Here is a 16,475-nt window from a genome sequence, read left to right on the forward strand (position 1 = left end):
TAACAACTTCGAAATCCACTAATAATAGCAACACACATACAGTGCCTACGATGTGATTGATGTGCTATCCTCAGAGCGTCGCGAAAACTTTGACTTTCTTTTATGAAAGAAGAGGGATTCTTTCCATCACTATTTTATGAATTTTCAGAAAAATAAGTAAGAAAATATGAGATTTATTTGAAACTGAACTTACACTGAAAATACTTCCCATTCACCGATCTACTATCTGAAAAACATAACACACAAGATGATATTGAGGGAAAATAAGAAGTCAAATTCAAGGGTCAGAGAGCTGTTTTACCAGAGGTGAATTTTGGCCAATGCAATTTCCATTCTATTGCAAGGAAAAAACCCCACATCTGACAACATCACCCCACTGGCAGGGGGTGGGGAGTGGCAAGGGGGGGCACCGGCAGGTAGGTGAACATCAGTAGTCTGAGGTGGGGAAGGTGGCCAATGCCAGGGGGAAGTTCAAGCCTCCCGACCCCCAGCCCAGGCAGGGGGCTTCATAACGAAGTGTACTCCAGGCCTCATGCAACTGCCTTGGAAACCCTGCCACACGGTCACAGAACGCAGTCCTTGAAATCAAGAGCACAGGGGAGAAGCAGCAGAATAGATGGGCAGAACTGAGCGAAGGTTGTCGGAGAGGGCACAGTGTACAAAACAAATTAGTCTCTGGGGAGGAGAGGTGGGAAAGGGAGGAGAAGGTGGATGGCTTATTTGGGGAAAGAAAAACCACAAAGGCTTGGCTAAGGAGAAAGCATTAAAGGACAAGCAAATCCTAGAAGAAAACAGGTGTCGGAGAAGAAACACAGCAGACAGAAAGAACCACAGTGCACAGCAAGGGCAGCATGGTTATCTAGTATTTTATCTGCCCAACTGTGTTCTTCCAGGGAGCAGCAGGGAGCCGAGGAGGAGGCACTGCGGCAGGCTGGGGCCGAGCGCACCGGCCCAGCAGGCCCACGGCGCAGTGCCGGGCGCATACTCTGCAGGGACTGGGGGGGCTCGGTGGACAGCAAGGGTATTTTCTGAATCGCACCATGGGACACTACATACGGCAGGCGACGCAGCACCTGAATTCTGAGCAGCCCAAGTCAAAAAACGGTGCAGTTAGAGCACACACCTGAGCTCTGTGGGTGGGCAGAAAGCCAGAGGGAGAGCTGGGAAGGCTCCCAGTGGCCGGCTTCCCCGGCATTCAAGACACCGGAGGGCATCTGCTTTTGTGTGCATTTCTACACCAGTGACAGATGCTAGGCTAGCACAGAAGTAACCCAGGCCACAGCACGGTGGGCCCCTTCCCTCCCAGCCAGCAAAGCAGCCCCGCTCCTTGGGAAGCTGGGAGATTTCCTGTTGGCGAGGCCTGGAGAACCCAGAACTGCATCTGATTTCATGGCAGGGGCAGAAGTGAGGGTCCCCAGTAACACCCGCGGCCCACAAACCACGGGCCAGATACACCAGCCGCTTTCACCTCACCTGGAGCTATTTTATTCCCAATTTTACCAATAAAGAAAGCGATACGGGGCACCTGGGTGGCTCAGTTGGTTAAGCCTCTGACTTCGGCTCAGGTCACGATCTTACAGTTCGTGAGTTCGAGCCCCACATTGGGCTTTGCGCTGACAGCTCAGACCCTGGAGCCTGCTTCGGACTCTGTCTCTCTCTCTCTCTGTCCCTCCTCCACTCACATTCTCTCTCTCTCCTCTCTCTCAAAAATAAACATTAAAAAAAATTAAAAAAGAAAAAGAAACCGAGGGCATTTACCTTAAATATAAACAATTCATTTGTCAACTGTACCCCAATGAAGATAGAAAAAATTATTTTTATAATATCATTTTATGGAAACAAAATATTTGAATATTGAAAGGGAGGAAAAAGGGAACAGAGGGCAGGTAACTTGCCCAGTGTCACACAGCCGCTAAGGAGCAGAAGTAGGATTCAAACCTAGTCTATCTCTGGTCAGCCACCCACAGAGGAAATCACAGAAGCCTCCTTCTTCTATTAACGTTCTTCTGAAGAACACAGGGGCCAGATTCTAGCCTTGGACCCTTCTGTCCCACAGCCACTGGAGCAGCCAAATCTCCTTTCGTCCGCATGTAGCTACTTGGAAAACCAGTCTATTCCATGCCTATAAGACTCTACTCCACAGTACAATAGAGATTCTACAAGAGGGATGTGTGGGTCACTTCCTGGCATCCTGGAGCTGACATGATGACCGCACATCAATGGTCAGGGCTGGGTAGAAAGGGGAGGGGCATCACATACCTGCCTCCACACGTTGCTACCTCCATTTCCTGGTCATCTGCCCAGATGATGGTCACAAGGTTGCTCATCCTGGGTGGACACGAGCGGCTGGATGCCGAGCATGCCACAGAAATTCCGATCCTTACATGAGTCTAGGTCATGTAGGACTTGCCAACTACCACAGCCCCTGCCCACCTGGGCTTGCTAGGATTACCGTCTCCTCTGCCTGCCGGACCTTCTCATTTTAATGTCCTCTCCTTCTCAAAATCCTCCTAGTCCTCTCACCACGACTCACAGATTGTGAGACATTCTAACTACGCATCCCCAGGTCCCTGAGAATCAGCTTTTGCCCCAAGAGGTGGCTGTTGCATGTCCCTCAGAATCGCCTGGCCAAGCCCAAAGGAATGTTTAAACAAATGAAGGGGACAAGTGTCAACGAGACCTGTGTAGCCTGATGCCGCCTCTCGCTAAAATACCACAGGTTCTAACACATCAATGACCTATTAGAGGGAAACTCTCAAACAGGACCAATTTCCAGTGGTAAATGCTTTTTTTTTTTTTTTTTTTTTTTTTTAACCAAATAGCCTAGGAAGCCTCAGGCTAAGTGGCCGTCATTGGTACGGAAAGGTTTAAATGTTGCAGAGCTCATAAGAGTGTATGTAATTTTATTAAAATGCCTAATAGTCTCTATCCTCCCGCTCAGATGGAGATGGACAATGTTCAATTTTCCATGCAGGGCACATGGGTGGGGGAAGATTACAGTGCCATCGGAAAAGCCTTCCGTTTACAAAAAGCACAAAAGGGAAGGTAATCCCGAACGCTCAAAAATAACACGATGCTTTAGCCACTCAAATATCAAATTACAAAGGCTAAGTTGCTTAAATTGGCTACATAAATGCAATAACTGGTGGGGCTACCTCGCCTCATGCTGAAATACGGCTGAATCTGATGCCTGAGTATCAGCCAGCTCCTGCCTCTGGCGGGAAGGAAGTCTGTGAAGACAGACAAGGGGGAGGCAGAGAAGCGAGAACCATTCACTTGTGCTTGGAAAAAAATCCATTCTAAGAGATGCCACAAAGAAATGGAAACGCTGGAAAGATTTACAAATTATAGGTCACTGTCTATTTTTGGAGTTCATTTTTAAGAATGGAAGATGCTTGAAGCCTTTTTTTTCCTTTTTCTTTTAACTAGATAATACATGCATATGAAATAAAGTTCAAAAAGTGTAAAAGAGGGGGTAGCTCAGGGATAGAGCATTTGACCGCAAAAAGTATAAAGGAGTATTTGGTCTAAAAGTCCACTGTCCTCCAGTCACTGGGTTACTCTCAGAAGGAAGAATGTCCGTTCTCTTGTGCATCCTTCCAGAGACGTTCTGGGTCGGTGGTTCTCAAGGTGTGATCCCTATGCAAGGTGTGATCCCTATGCATTTGACCGCAAAAAGTATAAAGGGGTATTTGGTCTAAAAGTCCACTGTCCTCCAGTCACTGGGTTACTCTCAGAAGCAAGAATGTCCGTTCTCTTGTGCATCCTTCCAGAGATGTTCCGGGTCGGTGGTTCTCAAGGTGTGATCCCTATGCAGAGGTACGCCACAGCTGGCTCATTCTGGCTCGCACGCAGCGTGTCTCTCCCCAACTCGACTTGAGAGGAGGCGAGTTGGTAGCTAGAAATGGACCGCAGTGGGCGTATTTACACCACAGAAATGGACATTTTTTTTTTAATTTTTTTTTTCAACGTTTATTTATTTTGGGGACAGAGAGAGACAGAGCATGAACAGGGGAGGGGCAGAGAGAGAGGGAGACACAGAATCGGAAACAGGCTCCAGGCTCTGAGCCATCAGCCCAGAGCCTGACGCGGGGCTCGAACTCACGGACCGCGAGATCGTGACCTGGCTGAAGTCGGACGCTTAACCGACTGCGCCACCCAGGCGCTCCAGAAATGGACATTTTTAAAAACAGCTTTTTCTTCTTTCTTGAGAGCCATTTTACCAGTATTGAACATTCAAACCCTTTCAAGGGGTCCACGAGATGAAAACTATGTTCATAACACTGAGATGTTATTGCCCCTTTTCTCTTACCGGTGTGCAGGAGAGTATTCCAGAAGCTACATGATATGTCATTTTGCAAAAGACTGAATACAGAGGCAGACAGGAAGATGCAGTTGCCTTCTATTAAGTCAGATGTTAAAGAGATTTGCAAGAATGTAAACAACACAAGGGCAGCCTGGCTGGCTCAGTTGGTAGAGTGTGTGACTCTGGATCTCAGGGTTGGGAGTTCAAGCCCAACACCGGGTGTAGGGATTACTTAAAAATAAAATCTTTTCCAAAAAATGGAGGGGAGGGAGGACACTTGGGCAGCTCAGTCGGTTAAGCGTCGACTCTTGATTTCAGCTCAGGTCACGATCTCCTGGGTGTGACATCAATCGCCGAGTTGGGCTCTAAGCTGAGCATGGGGTCTGCTTGGGATTTGTTTCTCTCCCTCTCTCTGCCCTCCCTTGTCATGTGTATGCTCTTCCCCCCCCCCCCTCAAAAAAGGAATGTAAACATTCGTTTCACTAAGATTTTCAAAATGCTTATTTATTTTGAGGGGGGAGGGGTAGAAAGGGGGAGAGAGAGAATCCCAAGCAGGCTCCGTGCTCAGCTCGGAGCCCAACTTGGAGATCGATCTCATGACCACGAGATCATGACCTGATCCAGTATCAAGAGTCAAACATTTAACCGACTGAGCCACCCAGGTGCCCCCATTAAACTATTACTGACGTTACCTTGTAATGGATTTACTATGGTTTTTAAATGAGTTAACAAATATTTAAACATTTTTCCATTTTAATTTCTAACACAGTAAATATTGACAGATATAACCTATATAAACAAAGGCTCTTTGGGGTCTTCAGTAATTTAAAAAAAATTTTTTTTTCTAATGTTTATTTTTGAGAGAGAAAAAGAGACAGAGAGAGACAGAGCATGAGCGGGGGAGGGGCAAAGAGAGAGGGAGACACAGAATCCGAAGGAGGCTCCAGGCTCCAAGCTGTCAGCACAGAGCCCGACGCGGGGCTTGAACTCACGAATCGTGAAATCATGACCTGAGCCAAAGTCTGACGCTTAACCAACTGAGCCACCCAGGCGCTCCAAGGGGTCTTCAGTAATTTTTAAGCATGTGAACACATGCAAAAACTGGAAGAGTTAAGATCCTGATCCTCGTTTTTCTCACTTAATAAATAGATCATGTAAGTTTCTCTATCACTTCTTTTTTAGCTTGAGTTCCCCCTAGAAGCAGATTCGGAGACAAGGATCTGGAGTGAGTAGTTTCTCTGGGAGGAGAGGGTCAGGAGCAAGGTAATGAGCTTCCTTCCGTGGGGTAGGAGCTCCCTGGCTACGGGCAGTGCTGAGGGCACTAAGGGAGGGGTCCAACAGGGCCGACCCCCGCACTGAGCAAGCTCCTGGAAAGCAGAAACTGCTGTGCATTCTCTTCCGACTCCTCACCTCACTGCCCAGGGCTTTGCATACTCGGTGAGAATCAATAGCAGCAAGGGCCTACTCTGTAGAAGGAGCTTCACAGTAAACTAACGTCACCTAACAATCCTGTGAGGGAGAAACTCCTGTCAGTCTCGTTTTATGAGTCGGGAAACCGAGGCTCAGTTTTAGAGACACAACAGACCTCAGAGATGATCTCCTTTTAGAGGTATGGGACCCAAGGCCCAGAAAGGTTGGGAATGTGCTCAAGCCTGCCTGATCAGTGCTTTGGGGGCTACACCCCCCACGGCGTGACGGGAGCTGCTGGTGTCAGTGGGGCGACTGTCCTCTGCGCAGGGGATGACGGACCACACAGCCTATTTACTGGGACTGATCACAACCAACACAAGTCAAGACGGAGGGCCTGGAGATTGAAGACGGAACTGTGGAGCCTCTGTCAGAGGGGAGGTTGGGTAAACGGCGTCAGATAAAAGTCACAGGAAGGAAAGAGCACTCAGAACCCCAAGGTTAGGAGATACTACATTAGGGTTTCCATAACAACCGTAACTCACATCTAGTAAACACAGGCTGCCTGCCACAGCTGTGCAGGAGACCACCAATGCTTGCAATTTTGTGACCTGGATACAAATAATTTTAGGCTCTGGTACATGCCCACCAGACTTTTCTTCCTTTGGAGAGGGAGAGAAATAACATTAAGGCAAATTCTAGGTGGAAGAAAAGTCTACTTTGAAAAGAACTTTGTCAGTGCTTAAATGGGCAAATCTTGATCTTCCTTATCGCTTTCAGCTTCTAAGGACCTGTAACCAAATCCCTGTGTCACTTACAGAGCCTCACACACTTGAAAGTTATGCTATGCAGTCGCCTCTATGAGCAGAGGCCAGAGAGCAGAGAGCAGAGAACCAGAGCTCTGTTACCTTACAGGGGATCTTAGGCTAAGCACGGGCAGGAACGGAGCATCGGAATGAGGGTGGAAATCCCGGTGCAGAAGCCCTCCACAGCCCTTAGCTGTTATTATTTACTGATAAATTCCACTAAAACATGCTGACAAAATGGGAGAGACAACAAACTGAAAGTGACCTGCACTGAGATCCCCTTTGATCACTATTGTTATTTCCATCAGACAACGTTAGGAAGTGAACTTCGACACATTTTTCTCAACACATGGATCCAAAACCTCTATTGACAGGAAGAGCCGAGCATTAAATTATGTGTAAAGATTCAAAATCAATTGTTCATTACAGGGCTACCCAGTCAATAACAACATACTTCAAAGTTCACTGGGGAGATGTCAACAGCATAATTAAAAAAATGCCATAAAGCAGCTGGAAGGAAATATGCCACAATGTTAATTACCTCCAATTAGGAGATTATGGATGATTTTTTTCCCTCCGAATATTTCCTTCTACTTTCCAAATATTCTACAGCGGACATGGAATTCTTTGAAAATAAAAAAAATTTTTAAAAACGGAAAAAAAAAGAAGTATTACAATATGAATATAGAATATAGCCACGGCATATTCTAACCTAGGCCCACAAACAGCAACACCCTAATTATGTACAATCAAATCATTTAACTTTTAAACATTTAAAATGTCGATAGTCTAAGAATCAATATACAACTGACAAACCAGTAAAGACCTTTCATTTCCTAACTGCCTCTGAGTTACTGCCGCTGAAGGTATATCAGTGTGGGGAGAGAGAGAGATGAGAAAAAACTCTTAGCTCATAAACCTGGGTGTGAATGAGAAGGAAAGGAGATCAGTTTTGAACCATAAGGAAATGTCATCTCCTGGTAGGTACATTACAGGCTCTAACAACGCATTTGCCTGATACTTGAAAGATTTTTCAAAATAAGGCAAATTTCATGGGAGGGAAAAAACAAAACAAGACAAAACTCAAAAAGCCAGAGCAAGTCTTCTGGATCAGGGCTCAAAGGCCAGGTCACTGGAGAGTTCGTGGCTGGCTGGAGAAATGAATGGACTGGCCAGCAGCTCAGCAATTCACCAGGCAGGGGCCTAACTTGCTGGGTTCCTATACTCTGGATGACAACTGTTAAAATGTAGTCCTTTCAGGGCACCTGGGTGGCTCAGACTGTTGAGTGTCCAACTCTTGATTTCGGTTCAGGTCGTGATCCCAGGGTCAGGCTCTGTGCTGAGTGTGGAGTCTGCTTAAGACTCTCCCTCTCTTTAAAAAAATTAAATTGGGGCGCCTGGGTGGCTCAGTAGGTTAAGCATCTGACTTCGGCTCAGGTCATGATCTCACAGTTTGTGAGTTCGAGCCCCGCATCAGGCTCTGTGCTGATAGCTTGGAGCCTGGAGCCTGCTTCGGATTTTGTGTCTCCCTCTCTCTGTGCCCCTCCCCTGCTCATGCTCTGTGTCTCTCTGTCTCTCAATAATAAATAAACGTTAAAAAAATTTTTTTTAATTTAATTTTAAAAACAAATAAAAAAATGTGGTCTTTTCTACAAGGCTCTCTGGTGTCTAAGCACCACAGGAGATGTTCTGACCCGCTCTGGGGCCCTCCTTCCCTGAATCCTCAAAATTGGCCCAAACTAGGCGAGCAGAGGCCTGCTCTGAGGGGCCTGGCCCCAGGGTGAAGCAGCAGGAGGAGCTGGGAGAAGGTCAGGAGGTCTGCAGAGCTGAGGAATGGCTGAACCACAGAAAAAGGAAGGTGTGGTGTGGTAACTGGTTAAAGTGGGTAATAAAGAGTCACACAGAACCTGACTTGGGGAATTCTTGCTGAGAGCTGAATGCAAGACCACAGAAAGGACAGCAGGGGTCAGCTGGGGTGGCCATTCCTTGCCAAAGCCCACTGCCTTCACAGGGTCCTGGGTCTCCTCCCTCAATGTCCCACAGGGGTCCAAAGGACAACATTCTCCAGTGCTTCTCCGCGGGGGGCTAGGAGTGGCCAGGGGTCCTCTCCATCCAGTTCTTTCCACAGAACCAGTGCTCCTTGAGAGAGCAACCAGCCCAGGCCCCTTGCGAGAGCAGCTCGTGGCTAATCCAAGGTGCCAAGGGCTTGTGGCTGGCCAGGACTCACACCAGGACCAGCAGCAGGCCTCGAAATGGGAAGTACTTGGGCTTCCTGAAACCTCGAGGTTCAAATCCCAGCCAGCTGACTCAGGATCCTGGCCCAGCTAAATCGGAAACGTCCACTGAACTTGGTGTTGGCCCCTGGGCTGAGGGGGCTGAGCTGCTGGTCCTAGAAGGGGCGGGGGGAGCCTGCAGCCCTGACCTCAGGCCACTCAGGGGGGCAGATCCTCCCAAGTCATGTTTTCAGATGTAAAGTGAGGCAAACCCTCACCACAGGAAGGGCTGCTAGGGAATGTGAGCCCCAGGAGAGCAATGCGATTGGAACCCGTGTGTGGTGCTGCTGCATTCGAAGGGTAAAGCAGAGAAAAAACGTTCGGGCCATTCTAAGGGTGCTATTAATAAAATGTACTCAGGATTTAAAGAGCTTGAGACCCAACCGAACCTCACTTCATCCTTTTCACAACTGATCTGGCTTCGTGATATCGGTCACGAGGATTTTAAAAACTGAGCACGGTAAAGGAGGACAGCAGCTAACATTTCCAGCTGCACGGTCTGTTTCCCATGCTAACCCACGCAGTCCCCACAAGAGCCCTCTTATTTTGCAGGGAGGGTGGCAGTCTGAGCCTCACTTGGGGTGGGGGGCATCACAGGGAGCATGAAGAGGGAAGGGACGGAGGTGGACTCGGGGGCGATGGTCCCATTCCAGCCTTTCGAGAAGAGCCGGGACCGAGTGGGACATGAGCAGGCCACGCTTTCCTTTCTCCCTTTCCCAGGGGCACCCCTCTGTAGGCTGGGCTCTGCTGCAGAGCAAGTCAACTGGCCAGCTGGGCCCCTGGACCACCAGAGGGACTCGCGCCGCTGATCTCGAGAAAATGGGAATTCCCTATCGAAGTTTAGGGTCAGCAAGAATCAGGTGGAAACCCTGACGCGGGCAAGTTGCTCACCCAACCTCGGTTGGTTCTTCTGTAAAATGGGGCTGGACACACTACCCCCACCTCAAGAGTTTCCGTGAAAATGACAAAGGAGAGAGTGACTGGCACATAGCACTTAGTGTTATCCGTTACAGAGCCCTTAAAAAAAAAAAGGTTTTCAAAGTGCATTTTAATAGTGAATTTTCTTTAAAACTGCAAAATTAAGTAATATGGTTTAAAGCTTTTAAAAGTTTTAGTAACTTTTCTATTTTTCTTTTAAATGAAAGAAACAACTGGAAGGGGATAAAATCAAATAAAATGCTCTCCCTAAGGACTGGAAGAATGTTCCCATGCCATATGCTCTTGCGGGGCTCGGGGCTCTGGGTTTACAGGAACGGCTGGGAGTCTCGGGGCTCTCAGAACCCGGCCCTCCTGGCAGTGGCATCCTGCCCAGGGGACTTGCAGGACATGTTTGCAATTTGTTTTTATTTTTAGATACATCTGCAAATGCAGTTTGAAAAATACCAGTCCTCACAAAAACCAGGGCAATTCCTGCCGCCACCCGGAGTCTTCTAAAGCTGTAACTGTTGCTGCCTTCCTTATTCAGAGTACGATGGCATCTTCCTGCAAAGCTCAGAGGCACAACCTCCTGACCCTGCCTGCCTGCGATTTGGGGTCTTACCCTTCAGGCACGATCTTGTCTGGATGTGACCAAATGTGATGTCTTCCTCAGCTAAGCCATTATAATTAAGCCCTTCATGAGGCCAAGAAGGGCTACCTCCTTGGACATCAATAGTAAGAGGCGCCAGACTTCTTTTTCTTTTTATTTGATTTATTTTTTAATTTACATCCAAGGTAGTTAGCATATAGTGCAACAATGATTTCAGTAGATAGTAAGAGGCGCCAGACTTCTAACTTTAACCCTGGCACCCAGAAGCTGGGGCTCAAGGAGGAAAAGAGGGCCAGCACATCCCAGCAGTCACCCATGTGACTGACTGGACAATGGTGACTAATTTTCCTAGGAGGCATAAGCTGAGCTTCCTCTGTACTTCCCACTTTTTCAAGTGCATTGTCTTGTGACCACATGAGCTAATTAGAGTTGGGGCAGTCTTGTGTAAATACCCCCCCTCCCCCAAGCCTCCATCCTTCCATTCACAGGCTCCATGCTCAAACCAACAGCCCCTTGCCTACAAGACCAGGGGCCCTTGGCTGACTCAGTTGGAAGAGCATGTGACTCCTCATCTTGGGGTTGTGAGTTTGAGCCCCGCACTGAGTGTAGAGGTTAAAGAAATAAATGCAAACTGATGCAGCCACTCTGGAGAACAGTGTGGAGGTGCCTCACAAAACTAAAAATAGAACTACCCTACGACCCAGCAATAGCCCTAGTAGGAATTTACCCAAAGGATACAGGAGTGCTGATTCAGAGGGGCACATGTACCCCGAAGTTTATAGCAGCGCTATCAACAATAGCCAAATAATGAAAGAGCCCAAATGTCCATCAACTGATGAATGGATAAAGAAGATGTGTGTGTACACACACACACACACACACACACACACACACACACACACACACAGGAATACTATTCAGCAGTGAAAAAGAATGAAATCTTGCCATTTGTGACAACATGGATGGAACTGGAGGGCATTATGCTAAGTGAAATATGTCGGTCAGAAAAAGAGATCATGTATTTTCACTCATTTGTGGAATTTGAGAAACTTAACAAAAAGCCATAGGGGAAGGGAAGGAAAAATAAGTTACAGAGAGAGGCAAACCATAAGAAAATCTTAAATATAGAGAACAAATTGAGGGTTAATGGGGGTGGGGAGTTGGAGGGGTGGGGGGAAGTGGGAGATGGGCACTAGGAGGGCACTTGTTGGGATGAGCACTGGGTGTTGTATGTTAAGTGATGAATCACAGGAATCTACTCCCGAAGCCAAGAGTACACAGTATATGCTGCATGTTAGCTAACTTGACAATAAATTATTTAAAAAAAGAAAAACTCAAAAAAAAAAAAAAAGAAAGAAAAAAAGACCAGTAAGTAATTTATTCAAATTGAGCAATCAATGTCCTTATAGATCCTGATGCAACTGTTTCACTGGCCACTGAGAACTGAAAATGAGGTGAGAAGAGACAACATAAGTAGACAACTGACGTTTAATACATGTATTTCAAGTTGGATTGAAAATGGTGAGCTGCTGAGAAAAACTCAGCTCTAAAACAATAGTTTGTAAAAGCTCTGATCATTCAGTGACTAACATGCCAGGCATTTACCACCCTCTAAGTGAAATAGCACCTCTCCCGTTTGACACACTGAAGGCCTGATGCCAGCATGGAGCGCTCTTAGCTTGGCGTTTGCCCGTCATGTGTGGCAGCTAAGTTCCAGAAACCACAAGTGCTCTGAGCTGAAATAATGTTGCAAGAGATACTGGAGCATCAGAAGGGGAAGAAGAGCAACTGTCCAATCTGGAAGGGGAAAGAAATAGCACAAGCAAGCTGACACTCACAAAGCACATAAAATACCCAATTTGGGGGCATGTGTGTTGTGTGTGTGTGTGTGTGTGGTGTGTGTGTGTGTGTGTGTGTGTGACTTAAAAAATTTTTATTTTATCTTAATGTTTATTTATTATTGAGAGGGAAAGACAGCACGAGCGGGGGAGGGGCAGAAAGAGAGGGAGACAGAGGATACCAAGAGGGCTCAGCGCTGTCAGCAGAGAGGCCAGCCAGTACGGGGTTCGAACTCATGAACCTTGATGTTATGACCTGAGCTGAAGTCAGATGCTCAACCAACCGAGCCACCCAGGCGCCCCTTTAAATTTTATTTTAAAAAATTGGCGTACAGTAATTTACTCTCTGGGGGGGAAGGGTGTGCAGTTCCATGAAAGATAGCACATATGTATACATCCCTGTAACCACCACCAAGGGGGCTGATACAGAAAAGTCCCATGAACCAGAAGATTAATTCTACGAATGAATCCCCCAAACTTACCTGAGCCAATAATGGACACAATGAATAACAAGGGTGGCAACCATAATTCACCACCTGTTATCACAATTGGGTGCCAGGAAAAAAATGCTAAACCCCAACCTCCCATACACTGACACCAAGTTATTTTTGCTGGTTGGCTAGCAACCTTCATGTGTTTCTACATTACAAAATTTGAGGTATTTAAAAGACACATCCCCAGAGTTTTCATCATGGTGTCAATTCAATTCATAAAAGCTTATTGTTTCCTTCTTCACTGTTTCAGGGGCTTTTCAGTCAGCTCTAAAAAGTGACAGGTGGGACATCTTTCAGATTATATTTTCACCTAATCAAACCTATGTCAGCATTGATTCTAATTCCTAATTATTATACATTCTGCAATTCCTTTGCTCATGTAAGGTGTGCTCAGGAACCTAGAAGTGACCAAAAGGGATAGCATGAATAAGTGAATAAAAGTGGCACCCTAAATAGGTTATTGGGATGATCACCTTGTGTACTAGTCATAACCGGTCTATCTTCTTTGCTCTAGTGCTCTGTGTGTGGTGGGGGAAAGGAAGGACATAAAACGTGTCTGTTAAATTACTTCAGCAAAGGGATGAGTGTCTCTAGTAAAACTCACATTCAGTGGTGGAGTTTTTACATGACAGACGTTAAAGGCTTTGGTTTTATCCGTGAATTTCATTTCAAGGGCCACACATACACCAGCCAACCCACTAGTAGAAACAGGCTGCACTAACCCCACCTTTCTTCTGGAATCCAAGAGGATCTCCATTCATTTAGCAAATATTTACTGAGCACCTACTACGTTATCAGACACTAGGTTGGTGGCTGGGGAGGAAAAAGTGTCAAGAAGATACAAGATCTTGCACACATCTCAGCAGGAAGGGTGAGAGAAGCTGCCAGAGTTCTGTACGGTGATACAAAACCATTAACTAGGGACGATGAAACAAAACAAACAAAAAACTGAGGGGATTGGAAGTGCAGATAACAAAAGATCTCCTCCATCCCTCTCTCATAGACCGAACAAGCCAGAGAGTTCACTTCCTTGCCTCAGTTTCCTGCAGCCGCAGCTTTCAGGCACGGTAAACATTCAAAAGTCACTTTAAGAAAGTGAAGTTGAACATTACCAACTCTGAAGCGCTTAGCCCTATTCCGTGCACCCTAGGCTGGTTAGCCTTCGCGTGTAAAATTCTTCCAGACGTGCCACCTGAGCAATCAAACTCTTTCACCCCTGTAAAAACACCTTGTAAAAAAACGGTATGTCGCGGCACACAAGGCCATCACAAGCACTGCAGCACAGCTCACCGATAGGGGAGGGCAAAGTCTGCGTGGGAAATCACGTTTACAATAAAAAGGGAAAGGGGGCGGGCGATCACGAGGAGCAACGAGCGCCCTGGGCTCCAGGTCCGCGGCTGACCGGGAAGGCCTCGCGCCAGCCCGGGTGCACACCCAGGGCGCCGGGCCCGCCTCCAGCTCCCGGGCAGCGGGAACCGCGAACCGCGCCGTGGACGGCCGGGGAGGGAGCGCCGCGCCCCCTGGCGGCGGGGCCCGTCCCCGTCCGCTCCCGGCCGCCGCCGCCGTCGCCGCCGCCGCCGGCCTGCCTGCCTGCCTTGCTCCATTTGCAGACTCCGGAGGCAGCGTCCCTCCGAACGGTGGCTCCTCCGGCCTCCAGCTCCCCGCTCCGCATCACCCTCCAGTCCCCGCCCCCTGCTCCTGCTCTGACACCCCCTTCTACACGCCAAGCCGTGCCCCGCCGAAGCCCGGCCGAGCGCGAGCGCCGAGCCCACCGCGGGCTCCGCCGAGCCTTCCGGCGGCCCCGGCCGCTCCATCCCGGCGCCAGGCGGGGGTGCGGGGCCCGCGCACGGCGCGAGTGGGGCGGGCGGCGGCGGCGCGGACCGTTCCACTCCGCGTCCCCCCCCCCCGCCCCCGGGCGGCGCGCGTGCTCCCCGGAACGCCATGGAGCCGCCGCGTTCCGAGCGGGCACAAAGGGGCGCGCGGCACAATGGGCGCGGCGAGCCCGTGGGCGCCGGGCGCCTGCTCCGGCGACTCGGCCCTGCGCGGGGGTGGGCGCTCCTCCCGGCGGGCGCGCTCGGGGCAGCCCCCCTTCGCGTCCCCTCCCCTGCTCCCGCCCCCACCCCGGCATGGATGTTGCAGCCACTCGCCCGTCCGTCTGCCCCGGAGCCGCCACCGCGCGGCCGGCTTGATCCGCCCCGCACTTACCTGGGACGCGAGTTCTGTACTTTGCAGAGCGGGCCCGCGCCGAGTTTGGGCGCCACGTGGGGGGGTGGGGGAGCGCGGGGCCGGCGAGCGGGGGCCGCGCGCGGAGGGCCTGGCCGGGGCGGCCCGGGGAGTTGCTGGGGGCGGCGGGAGGGCGCCGTGTATTTTCCCCTCTCTTTGTGTGTGTCCGTGCGCTGCGCTCTCGCGTGACGTGACGGGACTCCGTGTGTCATTTCCGCACAAGGACACAGGAGCCCCCGCTGCAGTGGAACCACAACCCCTCCGCCCCCACCCCTGGCCCGCCCCTCCCCCTCAGCGGGGCACACGCGGGACCGGCGGCGGCGCTCGGGCGTGAACGGCCGCGGCGGGGAGCTGGGGCGCGCACTCCGGGGACCGGGCGGCCCTGCGCGCTCGTCCAGCGCCGCGCCGCTCCACGTGGGCCCGCGCCGGCGGCCCGCGGTGGGGGCGGCGGCTGAGAAACCCACGGCGCGCCCGGGCAGCGCTGCCTAACAATGTCCCCTGCACAACCGTGTGTTCTCCCCCCGGGAGTCATTGCTCTAAAACGTGGTTGCTCAAACCCGAGGAGTTTGACCTGAAAAGCCTCTTTTTCGACTTTTTTTTTTTTTTTTTTTCTCTGCGGGACGGCGACTCTGCGGGTCGTCTCCTCCCTTGGCGCCCGCGTCTCTCCCGAGTTTTTGGCATTCCGATCGTGGCCCTGGCCCCCTGGGCGGGTGTTCCCGCGCCGCGATCCGCACAAAGACCTCGGGGCGCCGGGACCCGGGTGGCCCCCGAGGCCCCGCGGAGCCGGCATGGAGTCAGGCGGGGCGCGGGAGAGCGACTCGGGCGCTGGGAAACGCTGGCTCTGGCCACTCCCCCAGCAGGGTGGCCGCCCTCTGTTGTAAGCCTGTGCTGAAAATCTGCCTTCTACTTGTAACCCGAAGTTTTGAGGTTTGAGGCTACGGAGCGAGAGATTTCAGAAGTGCGCGCGCTCGCAGACCCACAAGCCACGGGATATCTGCGCCGGGCGCTTAAAATAGAAAAACACGAGTCACCAATTCAATAAGGGCGGATTCTTTCTCCTTCTGACTCCCGGACTGTAGATTCCAAGTTGATTAATACGAAGCCTACCCCTCGAGTATTTTCTTAAGTCTTAGCGACTTGAAGGGGTGTGGCGTGAGGGTCAGGGAAGCCCAATCCAACAGTTAAACCACGATTATATTTTAGGCAAACGATGAGAATGTAGTTTTTTTTTTTTTAATCCTTTAATTTGCCGGTCGGAGTAAATATAAAAAGAAAAATGCAAATGATCCCATCTGCTGCTCACAGCTGACTGGCTGCAAGAGAGGACCATGTGGCCCAGCCCTCCGCGGTCAGTGAATAGGTAGAATAGATTTTAAAAGAAGGCATATGCTGGCTCCTTGCTGGCCAGTCGCCGGGAGGGTTTGAATTAACGTATAGTTTTGGATTACCGTATCCTCCTCCGGACCACTCCAGTTGGGAATTTAGTAATTATGCAAGTTCCTTCCCTTCGGATTTGAAATCTAAAGGCACAGGGTTATCCAAGACCTTTGAGGAACTACGTGGAACATTCTGGAGCTTTATTTGGATAGCCCATTTTGAG

At 49.8% G+C, this 16,475-nt stretch overlaps 1 protein-coding gene across 1 annotated transcript in view; it reads right to left on the minus strand.

The window, feature by feature from the left end:
- BEND3 (BEN domain containing 3) overlaps positions 1-15,099 on the minus strand; it is a 35,564-nt gene extending 20,465 nt beyond the window's left edge. Inside the window, exon 1 of the mRNA XM_047859076.1 lies at positions 14,858-15,099. The gene's annotated coding sequence lies outside the window, so the exon portion shown is untranslated. The remainder of the gene's footprint in view (positions 1-14,857) is intronic.
- Positions 15,100-16,475: the final 1,376 nt, after the last annotated feature.

This window comes from Prionailurus viverrinus, chromosome B2, assembly GCF_022837055.1.
Source record: "Prionailurus viverrinus isolate Anna chromosome B2, UM_Priviv_1.0, whole genome shotgun sequence".
NCBI classification, from domain to species: Eukaryota; Metazoa; Chordata; class Mammalia; order Carnivora; family Felidae; genus Prionailurus; species Prionailurus viverrinus.